The sequence below is a fragment of the Oryctolagus cuniculus genome, chromosome 6, assembly GCF_051225735.1.
Source record: "Oryctolagus cuniculus isolate XC-2025 breed Fujian yellow rabbit chromosome 6, ASM5122573v1, whole genome shotgun sequence".
NCBI lineage: Eukaryota > Metazoa > Chordata > Mammalia > Lagomorpha > Leporidae > Oryctolagus > Oryctolagus cuniculus.
In genome coordinates, this window is record NC_142872.1 from 96,518,688 (window position 1) to 96,533,013 (window position 14,326).

At 38.7% G+C, this 14,326-nt stretch overlaps 1 protein-coding gene across 29 annotated transcripts in view; it reads right to left on the bottom strand.

Annotated features, from left to right (window-relative positions):
* The window catches only part of NCOA2 (nuclear receptor coactivator 2), a 299,083-nt gene that overhangs the window by 183,224 nt on the left and 101,533 nt on the right, over nucleotides 1-14,326 (bottom strand). For 22 of the 29 annotated variants that reach the window (XM_070075148.2, XM_017341389.4, XM_089335359.1 and 19 more), the window contains exon 2: nucleotides 10,727-10,783. The gene's annotated coding sequence lies outside the window, so the exon portion shown is untranslated. Of the gene's footprint in view, nucleotides 1-3,048; nucleotides 3,112-10,726; nucleotides 10,784-14,326 lie in introns of all 29 variants that reach the window. The other 7 variants (XM_089335367.1, XM_070075150.2, XM_051844545.3 and 4 more) reach the window with 1 other exon arrangement.

Below are 14,326 nucleotides of genomic sequence, written 5' to 3' on the forward strand. Positions count from 1 at the left end.
GAGAAGGTGGTAATAATTGCAATCATAAGAGCAAGTATGAGAGAAGAGGGTAAACATCATTAGTGGATAAAAAGAAATTTTTCCTTAAAATCTTGTAAGTTACAAGGTCATCAAAGAAGAAGGTACCTTTCTCTGAAGGGAGGAGAGAACTTCCACTTTGACTATGACCTTGTCTAAATATGATCAGAGTCGGTGAACTCAAAAGGCTTCCATAGCCTTGGCAACTCATGACAAGAGCCTAGGGTGATTACTGATGCCATAAACAAGAGTGTCAATTTGTTAAGTCAACAACAGGAGTCACTGTGCACTTACTCCTTATGTAGGATCTTTGTCCTTAATATGCTATACATTGTGATTTAATGCTATAACTAGTATTCAAACAGTATTTTTCACTTTGTGTTTCTATGTGGGTGCAAACTGTTGAAACCTTTACTTAATACATACTAAACTGATCTTCTGTATATAAAGAGAATTGAAAATGAATCTTGATGTGAATGGAAGGGGAGAGGGAGCAGGAAAGGGGAGGGTTGCGGGTGGGAGGGAAGTTATGGGGGGGAGCCATTGTAATCCATAAGCTGTACTTTGGAAATTTATATTCATTAAATAAAAGTTAAAAAAAAAGAAAGATTAACTGACATGCCACTCTTCATAATGAAAAAAACTTAGTTAAGAAGTTGATTTCAAGTAGTTGAAATCTACTCGATTTCCTTTACTTCCCTGATTTATTATCTTTTGAGTACTTTCTTCTGACAACATTAATTTTATACAATCTCATGGGTCAGTTACTCGAAAGTTTTCTTTTTTGGAAACCAGGAACACTCTCCATCCTTGACTACTGTAAGTACTAGGGCACTTCAAAAAGTTTGTGAAAAATGGAATTAAAAAATTAGTTCATTTTGACACAAAACAAATTGAAATCCATGCATATTTTTCTCACAATATGTATTTTCCATGAACTTTTAGAAGACTTCTTGTATGCATAAGGTTTCACAATATTTTTTGTATCAAAATAAACATTTTTTAATTACATTTGCAAAAACTTTTGGAAGTACCCTCATAGAAAACACAAAATGTTGTTGCAATTGTTACAATATTGAGCTAAAAGCACATGAATTACAAGACACAAAGTTCTGTTTCACTGTACTACATACACTATAGCCCAGGATGTAACATTTCAATCCTTTCAAAATAAAGTGGTTTAGGCTTGACTTCAAAGAGAATTTAGGCAAAATCAGAACATACTTCACATTATGATACAAAAATCTATCCCAGAGCTTAAACTGATATAACACATGTGAAGGCCGAAATGTTTTTCTCTTCTTTTTCTACCTTTCAAGTTAACTGATATTTATCTTTGCTTCAAAGCATTTGTGAATACTTTACTTCCTGAAATCTGATTGTGGTAAAAAAACAAATGATCAGGTATGTCACCTACATACATCATCAGTCCATGAAATTTATTGAGAGCCAGGACCCTTTGTCAGCAGAGATGTCAGTCAAAATAATGTCTGAATTAAGAGGAACAATGAGATAGAAATATCACAATAAGCCACAGTTATCAACTTTACTGCAACAATGTCTCTTCTATCCCTCAAACTTTAAAAGATCAAGAAATAAGGAAGAATCTGGCAGAAAATTAGACTATTGCAAATAAACATTGTATACAATGTGCCTCGTGGTTTAAAACACTAAGCTTTGGCATTTAGAATATGTTAAAATATATTTAAAATATGAGTATTTTATAAAAGGTGATAATTTTTTATTTTCAAAAGACACTTTAAAGTTTGATCCTCACCTTCATAACTACTATGAACATGTCAGTGAACAACTTCGAAGAATAATTTATACGTTAAGACAATAAGTATTTTATGAAAATTTGTGGTTACTTTGAAGCAACAATAAACATCTAACTCCTATGTTAGCCAAAACATTAACTGTCCAAAGCATCTAGTTACAAAGAAAATCTAGATTCTAAGTTAATGAGAAACAATCTACTGTTGTATACTAATAAGAGACTTACAAAATCAAACTGATTTGTCCAACATGTATTTAAATAAGCCAAATGAATTTTGTGTTTTTATTCTACGTAAGTGTAATAGCATGAGTAACTGATAACAACAGTTTTTAAAAAATACTCTAGCTTCTATTTTCATATTTCATCTTATAAATCAAAAACAGGAATTATCTCTTGGTGTAATAAAATTGCCATATAATTGGAATTATTAATCCATATTAAATGGCTTTTTAAATGACAAATTAAAAGAAACTGGGAGAGCAACTGTTTTCTCCAACCACTATATCCCAAGACTAATTTAAACCACCAATTCATTAATGATGATATAGCTGTTTGCTTTAAAGACATTCTTTTGTAGTTAGGTCCAGATTTAGAATCTCAGTACTCATGTGCAGTGCCAACAGGTCTTTCATAAAGTCTTTCCGCTCATCCATTCACCAACATCCCCGTTGGCCTATTGCATCTCAACTTTTCCAGTCCTCTTTGCTTCTGAGGGCCACAATAAAACTGTGCTGGGATGCTGACTGGCAATAAATTTCCAAACCTTTTCAGGGGTGGGAACTGTCTGGCCACTCCTGCTGAGTTGAGACTATAAAATTTTAAGTGCCTGACTTCTGCTTATGAAATTTAAGTAATTGACACCAAAAAGGTCAAAATAAAGTTTAGAGAAAATGAAGTCTTCAAATTAATCAATTCTACTTTTCTGAGAAGTCATGAAGACAAACCATCTGTAGACTATGGCACCACAAAAGCAACCTGGAATGGAGACATGTCCTTATGAGATCCTCCAAAATTGGACTATACACATTTAGACTAAGATATTTCCCGTTGTACTTGGCCATTAGTAAATGCTACAGACTCCTTTCTCTCCCTTTGTTCAATTTGGATGGAAAGGTAGAGATGTAGCTGTGACTAAGGCAAAAAATACATTTCCATTAATTGTAGATACCTATGAATCATTCATGAAATAGCAAACAATGCTTAGACAAGCCAATGCACAGAATTATTGCAAAATCACAACTTGCAAATCTTACCATTAACTTCTCTTTCTCCAGTTATATCCAGTCTTAAACAAGAGAAATCACAGTTGGAAACATCTATTTCCAAATGCAAAAAAAAAAAAAAAAAAAAAAAAAAAAAAAAAAAATCACAGCAAAAACTAAAAACCTGCTTAATTTTATGGATGCAGAAATCTTAAGCATTAAGTTTTTTTTGTTTTTTGTTTTTAGATTTTATTTATTTATTTGAGAGGCAGAGTTACAGACAGTGGGAGGGAGAGACAGAGAGAAAGGTCTTCCATCTGTTGGTTCACTCCCCAAATGGCCACAATGGCCGGAGCTGTGCTGATCTGAAGCCTGGAACCAGGTGCCTCTTCCCTGTCTTCCCATGTGGGAGCAGGGGCCCAAGGACTTGGGCCATCTTCTACTGCTTTCCCAGACCACAGCAGAGAGCTGGATTGGAAGTGGAGCAGCTGGGACTAGAACCGGTGCCCATATGGGATGCCGGTGCCACAGGCAGATGATTAACCTACTGCACCACAGCACTGGCCCTAAGCATTAAGTTCTTAATTTAATCCTCATATCTACTTGCTACAAGCAGTTGAGAAAGCATGTATTTGAGTTTCAAAAACTAAGAGATATTTAATGGAAGCAACATGAATCTTGCTATTTTATCTTTAAAGGGATTCCAGCAAGGACAGCTGACTCCAATTCAGTACCTGCCTAGAAGAAAACATAAATCTAGCACCTTCCTTCCAAAATAAAATTGAACTGTATGACCAAAAATCCTAACTGGGGCCAGTGTTGTGGTACAGTCAATTAAGCCACCACCTGCAATGCCAGCATCCCATGTGGGAGCTTGTTCAAGTCTGGCTGCTCTACTTCCTATCCAGCTTCCTCCTCATGCACCAGAGAAAGCAGCTGAAGATGGCTCAGATGGGCCCCTATACCCAAGTGGGAGACCTGAATGAAGCTCCTGGCTTCAGTTTTGGGCCATTTGGGGAGTGAACCAGCAGCTGAAAGATCTGTCTCTCCTCCTCTCTCTGTGACTCTACCTTCCAGATAAACAAATATTCTACCAACTGACTGAAATCAAACGTCAAATGTTTTGAAAGTTTCTATAATGACATCCATGTGAAATTCTGGATATCACAAATCTTCTCCCTGAATCTGATAACTCTACCATCCAGATAAGTAAAATATTCAAGTTTGAATTGAAACCCAAAGGACAGCAACAAAAACACAAATTGAGAGAACCCGTATTTTTTTTATTAATAATCTGCAAGCCACTTCTCCCATTCCCACACACTCTTGTCCTCTAGCAAACAAAAGCACAGCTGAGATATCACAGCCCACCCAAAGTTTCTCAGATTTTGACACCAGTGCTACCTTCTCCAATACATGCTAATTCAAAAGATCTTTTTTTAAAGTTTTTGAAAATTTATTTGAAAGTGAGAGTGAGAGTGAGTGAGTGAGAAAGAGAGAGAGAGAGAGAGAATATCTTCTATCTGCTGGTTCATTTCCCAAATGCCTGCAAGAGTCCAGAACAGGCCAGGCCAAAGTCAGGAGCCCAAACTCTATCAGGGTGTTCCACATGGGTGAAAAGGAACCAAGTACTTGAGTCATCATCTGCTGCCTCCCCAGGTCTGCATTAGCAGGAAACTGGATCAGAAGTAGAGTAGCTAGGACTCAAACCCAGACACTCTCATTTGGTATGCAGTCATTCCAAGCAGCATCTTAACCACTGCACCACAACACCTGCCCCAACTCAAAAGATCTACACAAGATAGAGCAGTAATTTTTTTTTTTTTTTTTTAACAGGCAGAGTTGACAGTGAGAGAGAGAGACAGAGAGAATGGTTTTCCTTTGCCATTGGTTCACCCTCCAATGGCCGCCGTGGCTGGCGCGCTGTGGCCGGCGCACTGCACTGATCTGATGGCAGGAGCCAGGTACTTATCCTGGTCTCCCATGGGGTGCAGGGCCCAAGCACTTGCGCCATCCTCCACTGCACTCCTGGGCCACAGCAGAGAGCTGGCCTGGAAGAGGGGCAACCGGGACAGAATCTGGTGCCCCGACCAGGACTAGAACCCGGTGTGCTGGCGCCACTAGGCGGAGGATTAACCTATTGAGCTGCGGCGCCGGCCGGTAATATTTTCAATAACATTATTTCTGAAGATGACCAACCATGCTAACAGAAGTCACACGTAGAACATTTCAATTAAAAAAAATTCCTCTCATGGTAAAATAGCTCTAACAAAAACTCAATTCTCTTTACACTCCAAGGAACAATATTATTATTTTATAAAAGCTATATTTTGAAATTATTGTCTGTAATTTTAAATTTTGTTATTCCAGAATTTGAATTAAGTAGAAAAATTAGGTTCTCCCATATTTTTGTTCAATTTTTCAGCAATGTACTATGCTTACTAATGTCATTATGCTTATTTGCTGAGCACCACCACAATGCTACATCAAGGTTGCCTGGACTCTCTGTGATGGGCTCTTCCTCAGTATGTAACACACCTGCCTCGGGAGTGTGTGTCTTCCCAGGAGGCCATGCAGAGAGCACTGCTAACTGCAAACATAAAACTCTCATTTAGGACACACAGTGTTTTGTTGCTGCTGTTGCCTTCACCTTCACTCTTGTGGAGGGATTAAGACTCTAAATAGGAATAAACAATTGCTAGTTTTTTTTTTTCCTTAAAAAGCAAAATCAGAGGCTGGCATTGTGGTGCAGTAGATTAAGCCACTGTCTGATATCAGAATCCCTTTCGCAATGCTGACTCAAGTCCTGGCTACTCTGCTTCCAATTCAGTTTCCATTAATCCTCCTGGGAAGGGCAGCAGATGACTGGCCATGTACATGGGCCCCTGTACCCACACGGGAGACTAGGATAGAATTCCTTGGTCCTGGCTTTCACCTGGCCCAGCCTTGGCAGGGGAATCAATCAGCACCTAGAAGATCTATCTCTGTCACTCTGCCTTTCAAATAAATCATAAGTAACAAATAATTTTTTTTACAGAAAAACCAGGAAACCAAAATTCAATGTAAAAACACTGAACAAGGAAACTTGGAGTTATGTTTGCACTGATACTACTTTTCCTCTTGAATAATTTTGGTAAGGCAGAGTTATAGAGAAAGGGAGAAGGTAGGGTGGGAGGGTGAGAAGTAGGGATGGAGTGAGGTGAGGGAGAGAGAGAGGGAGGGAGGGAGGGAGGGGGAGAGATAGATAGATAGATAGAGAGAGAGAGAATGAATTAATCTTCCATCGTCTAGTTAATCTCCAAATGGCTGCCAACAGCCAGGGTTAGGCGCAGTCAAAGCCAGGAGCCTGCAACGCCATCCAGGTCTCTCCCAGGTGGACGGTGGGCACCCAAATATTTGTGTCACCTTCCACCACTTTCCCAGACAAGTTATCAGGGAGCTGGATCAGAGGTAGAACAACTGGGACTCCTACCAGTGTCCATAAAGAATGCAGGCATCTGAGACAGCAGCTTTCATGGTTGCACCACAAAGCCGGCCTCTGGTAATGATTCTTTACAGATCTCACAGCTCTCAGGCTAGTACAACATAAATAAGGAACATCTCTGAAAAAGAAATAGAGGAAGAAGGAAGGAGGGGTGGTAGATGGAGGGATGGCCTGAGCGAAAAGGACTGGGAGAAGAGAGGAAGGAGGATTAAAGTCCTGAATGAATTAAAAGTGGAAGGCTAAGGCAATCTGTTTGCCCTAATATGTGCACTAAAAAGGGAGAAACTCAGAAGAAAATAGTAAAAGTGCTACCAAAAAAAAAAAAAAAAAAAAAAAGCCCGCCAGGGGCTGTCACCAAGGCACAGTGGGGTAAGTTTGCTGCCTGTGATGCCGGCTTCCTATATCAGCATACAGGTTTGGGTCCCTCTTACTCCATTTCTGATCCAGCTTCCTGCTACTGTGCCTGGGAGGCAACAGAAGATGGTGCTAGCACTTGGGCCTCTGCCACCCACATCAGAGACCAGGATGGAATTCCTTGCTCCTGGCTTTGGCCTGGCCTTGACATAGCTTCTGTAGCCATTTGGGGAGTGAACCAGCAAATGGAAGGTCTCTCTTTGTCTCTTCCTCTCTCTAACTCTGCCTTTCAAATAAATAAATTAAAAAAAATAAATTTTAAAAAAGGCAGGCTGTCAGACTAATAGTTTCCAACCCAGGGCTTTGTGTCACTAAGCCACCAGAAGACAGTTTCAGTGTAAGAGTAAGCCTGTGTTATCCTGAGTTCAACAGTCCATCCTCCATTCAAGTACAGGGGTCCACCCCGTGAGACTAGGGCTGGGAGTCTACTCTGAATGACTGCTGGCATTTTGATAACTGTCAAAACACAGTGTGTACATGATCAGTGTGTACCATGCTGACATTTTAAGGAAATACCATAAAAGCAGTGATACAATTAAACATGGGCAGATCTTGACTTATGCTTTATTTTACAATGGAGAGCTTCTCTCCACGTGCAAATACCAGGAAGCTGGGCTGTACTTAGTATCTGTGAACAATTCACCCATCCACTCGTACCCCATCCCTCTGCCCTGAATCTTCCCACAGAAAGAAACTTATAAATAAATCCAAAGTCTATATAAATCCACAGTGAGTTCAGCTTTCCACAGTGAAAAGAAAAATTACATTTCAAGGCTATATTGTCAAACAGATTTATCTAACTCATACTCCTGTTTTGATTATCAATGTCAAATAAATTTTATTGGCTAACTTTCAAAATGCTTAAAATTTGAGTGGAATGGAAATATTGACCTAGCTATGGATTAAAAAGCATGGTTCAGCCTGTTAAATGAATTCTGTCTTTTTAATTTAAAATACAGAATTCCTTTTTCCATATATTCAAATCTGGAATTTGCATTTATACTCACAGATACAATACTTTTAGAAAGTCTGAGGAAATACAATTAATCATGTTTTCAAATCAGAATTTTTAAGGTGTATTCAACAAAGCTGTCTTTAGGAACATTTTTGTCCTTAATATTATATATTATTTTATTTTATTTTTCAAATATTTTATTTATTTCTTTAAGAGGTAGAGTTACAGACAGAGAGAGGGAGAGACAGAGAAAGGTCTTCCATTTGCTGGTTCACTCCCCAGATGGCTACAACAGCTGGAGCTGGGCTGATCTGAATCCAGGAGCTTCTTTGGGGTCCCCCAAGCAGGTACAGAGGCCCAAGCACTTAGGATATCTTCCGCTGCTTTCCCAGGCCATAAGCAGAGAGCTGGATTGGAAGAAGAGCAGCCGGGACATGAACCAGTGCCCTTATGGGATGCTGGCAAAGCAGGCGGAAGCTTAGCCTACTACACCATGGCACTGGCCCCAATATTATACATTTTAGATCCCAAGTATTTTTATAAATTTCATTGAGCCTTGAAAAATAAAGTAAAAGCAGCTAAAGTTCTCTTTGAACTAACTCTGCTCTATCTCAAGGCAATACCACTTCATTTCTTGAATAATTTTAAAAGTTTCTCCAGAGATAGAAATGATCACACCTTTGAAGATAAAGGTTCCGAGTAATTCTATATTTGCTGTATTTCAAATCCCCATAAAACTACTGATGCTACCTGTAACATAAAATTTCTCATCTGCCTGGAGAAAGAACACCAATCCACAATAGTCTATGATTGCAATAGAAAAAGGAGTACAAATGCCTGTCCCACATGTCCCTAGCCCCCTAAGTAAACAGGAAATTGAAGTTCCCAAGTGGAACTTTAAATTGTTGAAGTAATCATTAAATTTCAAAATGGGCTGTCATGTTTCACAATTTGAAATAGAGGTTATGTGTTAAGGCCTGCTAATGAAATATAAGTCAAATAATGTTTGACTTTTAAATTAATTTTGAAGTCTTCATTTTCATACGTTACACTTATTGCCACAAACAGGCTGTATTCAGGGCTATTTAGGCAGAAAATGGAGCTCAGGGGTTAAGATCAAGGTCTTTGGAGTGGCAAACTGCCACTTACTTGATATGACTTCAAAAAGTCACTTAACCTCTTTGAGCTTCACTTTCTTTATCTGTTATTCTGAAGATAGCTGCAAAGCACTTGCATAATGCCTGGCACCCAGTAAGGGAATGATAAATAACATCAAGAAATCTCTGCAAACTGCATTGTAAAATAGATGGGGCTCAGTAATGGCTATACAAGCTGTAAAACTTTAAAGAAAAAACTAAAGGTCATAGATATGTCTTTTTATAATTGAAAATCACGGTGGCAGAAGGAGAGGTGAATGCATAAACAAGTAAGACACATTATCAAACAAAGAAAGCAGAAACCAAGAAACAAGAACCCAGTAACAGCAACTAACATTCTGGAACACTTAGAAGTGTTCCATAGACACAAGGAAATGGCTGGACAGTTTATAAAAGTGTGTGTATTGCTACCTTTGATAAAAGAGTTCAATCATCAGTACACAGGACAGGAAAATAACCCGGAAATTCCCCCAATCTATAAACAGAAAATGAATTAACTGGGTTACTATTTGGGGCCAGTGTTGTGGCCCAACAAGTTATGATGCCACCTGCAATACAGCATTCCAATATGAGCACCGGATTCAGTCCTGGCTGCTCCACTTCCAATCCACCTCCCTGCTAATGAGCCTGGGAAAGCAATGGAGTTCTTGGGCCCCTGCACCCACATGAGAGACCCTGATGGAGTTCTAGGCTCCTGGCTTCCGCCTGGCCCAGCCCCAGCCCTGGACACTGTAGCCATTTAGGGAATGAATCAGCACATGGAAGAGCTATGTGTCTCTCCCTCTCCCTAACTCTGCTTTCAAATATATAAATTCTACTCTATTTTAAAAAATAAAAATATCCAACACAGCTAATTTGTCCTAACATTTAATAGCTACATAATTGGCTCCATATCCAGAAATAAATATAAGAAACTATTTCTAATTATTTATGTACTGATACTGACTTCAGTGGCTATGAATATAAATATACTCTTAACATTACTCAGTAATCAACAAAAATTTCTTCAATCTTTACTATATATGAGGTACTATCCAAAGGTGTATAAGGATGTCATTTTGAACAAAACAAAAATAGTCTTAATGTCTGTGAAGCCTATATTGTAGAATACCACTGGGTAAAGATAAATTCTTTCAGGGCCAGTGCCACAGCACAGTGGTTTAATGGCCCCAGCCTGCAGCATTACCGCTATCCTATTATGGGAGCTAGTTTCAAGTCCTGGCTGTTCCACTTCTGATCCACCTCCCTGTTAATGTGCCTGGGAAAGCAGTGGATAATAGCCCAAGTGTTTGGGCCCCTGAACCCATGTGGGAGACCCAGAAGAAGCTCCTGGCTTCTGGCTTCAGCCTGGCCCAGCCCCGGTCACTGTGGCCATTTGGGGAATGAACCAGCAGATGGAAGATCTCTCTCTGTAACTCAGCCTTTCAAATAAATAAAATAAATCTTAAAAAAAGAAAAGAAAAAGAAAAAAGATAAATTCTTCTAACACATATATATAGTAGAGTAGCTATTGATTAACAGGTACAGTCATTTTACCTTCAAATGGCACTTCCAACACATTCATAAAGAACCTTCATAATATAGGAGGAATATAGACAAATGTAATATTTTATTGTTATTTATGCTATTTTTATGAACTATAAATGGATTAACCTTTAAATATCTGACTTCATTTAAAAATTGAAATATTCCAACAAAAAGGATTCAACATTAACTCACCTGTGCCTGTACACAGTGCAGAAGATCTCTAAGTGTGCAGCCAAATCCAAGAGAAATCTGCAATAGAAACAAACAAACATGAATAAAGTCTGCAGAATCCTGTTGGACAAGGATGCTTAGGAGCACATGGGATTTTTACAACAAATATTGGATTAATACTTGTTAACTGACATCAGTGTACAAGTAATAGTTGTCAATTACGGCGCTCTATTAAGTTTCCTGGTAAATCAAGAAGTGGAGGGCTACATTCCTTCTATTTGCACAGGAGAATGTGAAATATGCAAAGCTACATTTCACAGTGAATTATGAGATGTCTACAGATTCTGCGTTCCTGTCATTACACTTCATTTTAGCTGCCTTCCACCAAATCGAAAGTGAGTAAGCACAGAGGAGCCTTACCTACCCTCTTCCATACTACATCCAGGGCCAGCACAGTGTTTAGCACACTGCAGCACACAGTAAATGTTGAATCAAGGAAGTGAAGGAATGAATAAACAAACAGAATGTATATCTTGATCTTAATTGGCCATGTTTTACAGTTTACCGAACTGTACACAGTTTACATGGACCCGAAAGGCCTGAAATTACCGAAAGGAAAAAACTCTATGTAATGACTGCTCCAGAGAGAAGTACAAAAGTAACTGAGTAAGTTGTTATCTCAAGAAAAAATCTTTATGGAAGTAAACAACCATTTTACTGTTCACAACCATAATAATTTGCAAGAGAAAAGGAAGAATTGAACATTTGCAAGAATGAGGGGCCACTGCACATCAAGTTTCTTCAAGCTCTGTGTTGAGAAGGGCTTAACTGGGAGCCTCTTCTCTCATTCTTCCCCTACCCTGACCAAAGACAAGACATGCAGAAAGATGTACGAAGACAAGACAGACAAGACAAATGCTCTTACAATATTTTATGTGCACCATTTTTCCGCTTTTATTTTATGGATCTAAGCAAAAATCATTTCATTGGTACTAGTGGTGATAGTGAAAACGTGTGTTCTTTTAAAGACATATTTATTTATTTATTTGAAAGGCAGAGCTAGAAAGAGGGATAGAGAGACAGAGAGATCTTCCATCTACTGCTTCACTCCCCCAAATGGCCACAATCGCCAGGGCTGGACCAGGCCAAACCCAGGAGCCAAGAGCTTCATCTGGGTCTCCCACGTGGGAGGCAGGGGCCCAAGGTCTTCGGCCATCTTCTGCTGCTTTCCTAGGCGCATTAGCAGGGAGTACTCGCACCCATATGGGATGCTGGTGTTGCAGGTGGCAGTTTAACCCACTGTACCACAATGCCAGTCCCAAATGTGGATTTTTTTTTAATTATTAAATACTACTAGATTTAAAGTGTTTCAAGGAATGACTTTACAAATGAGCTACCAGATTTTTCCTACTGATAATACCAACAATTTATGCTTTGTATTAAATATCAAACTTAAAACAGTATTAAGTCTTTCAAGAGCACTTTACTGCTTAGGATATTAAACAAAACCTAATAGGAAAAAAAGTTAACATTAATCTAACATCCAAATTACTATTTTTCTAGGACACTAGAAACATCTGGTTTCATAATCTAAGAGGCATAAAGGGGCCAGAAATAGAAAAAAACTGCATTGTGATTTTTACCAGGACTTGGCAAATCTTGAGATCTTCATATGTAATACAGTGCAGTCAGGATATTAGTCAAAGATAATTCATGAAAAACAAAAGGAAATCTGCTTGTGAATAAAAAGTTATGGGAAGCAGAAGGACAGCAGTCTCCTCAAGTGGCAGTCCAGAGTAGTGAGCCAGGACCTGGAACTGAATTAGGAGTCATCGATTATTTCCAGCACCAGTGGGCTAAACTGTACATTATGCTGGCCTACTTAAGTCTGTTCTAATTCTATACCAACAGCTAATTTGCTCAAGGACATCACACAGTAAGTTAGTTCAGCAAGCTTTATTAATATGCTAATATGAGGCAAAAGCGTCAATGCACTCAGGTTCAAGAAAGATATATGGGAGACATAAAGACACTTCCAAACATCCACAGTATAATAAGACATCTTGGTATAACGTTTAAACAAGAGGAATAAAATATTTTATGAATACAGAATTTAAGGCTGTTTGATACATTACCAAGGGAAGACAGCAGTCATTTAAAGCAACAGTACAAGTAATAAAAGCTCTGTGGTTTCAGTCTGTATAGCTTTCACAAAGCACCCCAGGAATGCATTTCAAGGGAAGAACCTGGGGAACATGACTGCCCTGAGCTTGGCAGAGGGACAGGGAGAAAAACAGGAACCTTGTAAGAAAGGCAGAGGGATGTATCACATCTTTTCCTCTAACTAGCATTACCATTTCCACTGTATGAGCTAAAAACATACATTCCATTCCACAAAGCAGTAAGTCAATAACAGAACACAGAGTGGAATGGTTGGAAGAATCTAGGGTTTATCAACATCCATCCAACCAGATCTCACATTGTGGCTTCCCCACATAAATACTGCTGGTACCGACATCGTCATCGTCATCATCATCAGCTTCAGCGTCAGCTTAGGTATGTAACCTAGGAAATGTGGAACTCCACTATAACATGGGAATAATAATGCCCTAATTGCAGCATCTTGGAAATATTAAATAAGATAATTACATAAAGCCCCTGGTACACAGAGGGCATTATAATTATGATCCTACGAAGTATGATCCTGTTCAGTGTGCTGGCTATGGCAGGTAACTCAACAATGTGATGAAAAACAGAAGCTCAGGCCTGACCGACCCTGGGCAGAACTGACTTCCCTGGGGTGTCTAATAGCCCTGCTTCCCCTAACTCTTCTAAGAGATGCACATAGGCAGGGAGTGCTGGGAAACTTTTTAACCAGGGCTGCTTTGAAACTCTCAAGAGTTGAAAGACTCAATGCTATTTCCAAACTTACTATAAAGTAATAGTAATCAAAGCAGTGGGTTATGGGCACAAGGATAAACAACAGAATAAAACAAAGTCCAGAAAGAGACCTACAGACCTATGTCAGTTCAGATGCAAAGAGGAAAGGACAATATTTTTAACAGTGCCAAGAATTGATTAGTATGGAGAGAATAAAGAACCTCAATCTTTACCTTGTACTATTTGCACAATTGAGCTCACAGATGAAACTTGTGAACAAAATATTTGGAGAAAAAAAAATCATGCCATTGGATTCAGTAAAGTGGGCTTTTTTTTTCCCCATCAAAAATAGAGGCCACAAAGAAAAAAACTGATAAAGTAAACTTCATGAAAAGTTGATACTTATGGTTTTAAAAACACATAATTTTAAAGTGAAAACACAGACACAGATTGGTAGAAAATACATGCAAAATAATTATTTGACAAAGCAGCATATGCCTAGAATATACAGAGTTCTTACAACTCCTTAAGAAGACAAATAATTCAGTTTTGGGGGTTAAAATATTTAGTAACTCACCACAGGAGATGTAAAATGGAGGAAAACATGAAAAAAAGGTCAGCATCATCAGTCATGAGGAAAATAGAAATTAAATCATAATGAAATATCCCACACAATCAGTTATAAGGATGTGGAGAAACAAACCCTCACATCTACTGTTACGGGAAAATACAATGGTAGAA